Source organism: Gossypium arboreum, chromosome 2 (assembly GCF_025698485.1).
Source record: "Gossypium arboreum isolate Shixiya-1 chromosome 2, ASM2569848v2, whole genome shotgun sequence".
Taxonomy (NCBI): Eukaryota; Viridiplantae; Streptophyta; class Magnoliopsida; order Malvales; family Malvaceae; genus Gossypium; species Gossypium arboreum.
This window is the reverse complement of record NC_069071.1, coordinates 37,474,472-37,475,981: the sequence shown is the minus strand read 5'-3', so window position 1 is coordinate 37,475,981 and position 1,510 is coordinate 37,474,472. Positions and strand designations below refer to the sequence as shown.

The 1,510-nt window shown below is 39.1% G+C and overlaps 1 non-coding gene across 1 annotated transcript; it reads right to left on the bottom strand.

The window, feature by feature from the left end:
• Positions 1 to 314: 314 nt before the first annotated feature.
• LOC128289467 (small nucleolar RNA R71) lies at positions 315 to 421 on the bottom strand. The gene has a single exon (XR_008279116.1). It is a non-coding gene; the product is annotated as a small nucleolar RNA R71 (small nucleolar RNA).
• Between the last annotated feature and the right edge of the window lie 1,089 nt (positions 422 to 1,510).

Here is a 1,510-nt window from a genome sequence, read left to right as displayed (position 1 = left end):
TAGTTAGACCTGCTGTAGCTACAAATACTTTTGAATAAAAACCTAACACTATTCAAATGATACAACAATTTGTTCAGTTTGATGGTTTGCAGGATGAGGATCCCAATGCTCATTTAGCCAACTTCTTAGAACTATGCGATACATTTAAAATTAATGGCGTTTTTTATGATGCCATACGTCTTCTGTTATTTTCCTTTTCATTGAGGAACAAAGCTAAACAGTGGTTGAACTCGTTACCACGAAGGTTAATTACTACTTGGGAACAAATGACCGAAAAATTTTTACTAAAATATTTTCCGCCGGCTAAAACGGCTAAATTACGTAATGATATCTCGTCTTTTGCACAAATGGATTTAGACACACTCTACGATGAATGGGAGAGATACAAGGACTTACTGAGAAGGTGCCCTCACCATGGGTTACTGCTTTGGCTCCAAGTTCAAGCATTCCACAATGGTCTAAATCCTTTGACTCGACAAATGGTTGACGTAGCTACTGGCAGAACCATCAATAATAAAACACTTGAAGATGCCTATGAGTTTATTGAGGAGATGTCACTGAATAACTATTAGTGGCAAGTCATGAGGACAAAGCCAACGAAAATAGTCGGTGTTTATAACATTGATTCGGTCACCATACTCTCTAATCAGTTAGAACTCTTGAATAAAAAGATTGATGGTTTTGCTTAATTCTTCACAGGTTCACCCAATAATGTAGTGCGAAATAAGTAGCGGTGGAACAAGCCATTTGAAATACCGACCTTATGGCCACAACATTGATAACGAGCAATTAAATTACATGGGTAATAATCCTCGACCTCAAAACAATCCATATAGTAACACTTATAATGCAGGTTGGAGGAACCATCCCAATTTTTCATGGGGAGGCCAAGGAAATCAAAGACCACAACATCCTTTGGGTTTTCAACAACCACCCTACCAACAGGAAAAGAAGCCAAACCATGAAGAGATGCTCTCAAGGTTTATATCACTGTCAGAAACCTGTTTTCAGAACACCAAGACAGCACTTAAAAATCAACAAGTGTCGATCCAAAGCCTCGAAACTCAGATAGGCTAGCTTTCCAAACTAATCTCCGAACGACCACAAGGTAGTTTGCCAAGTAATACCGAACCTAACCCAAGGGAACAACTCAACGCAATTAATATTCAAGATGATGAAGGAGTCGTTGAACCTAAACCAGAACCGAGGCAAGAAACTGTGGTAAGCAAAGGTCAAGGTGAGATAGATCAAAATACAAACAAAATAGTGACTGTCGAGTATAAACCTCGTGTGCCATACCCCAACGCGACAAGGAAAGACCGCTCAGATGAACAATTTGGTACATTCCTTAAACTCTTAAAAAAATTACATATTAACTTACCATTTATTGAAGCTCTGTCGCAGATGCCAAACGCAATGACATTTTTAAAGGAGTTTTTAGCAAATAAGTGGAAGTTGAACGAGGCGTCGCATGTGGAGCTGAACGCAGTTTGCTCGGCCATTCTCCAAA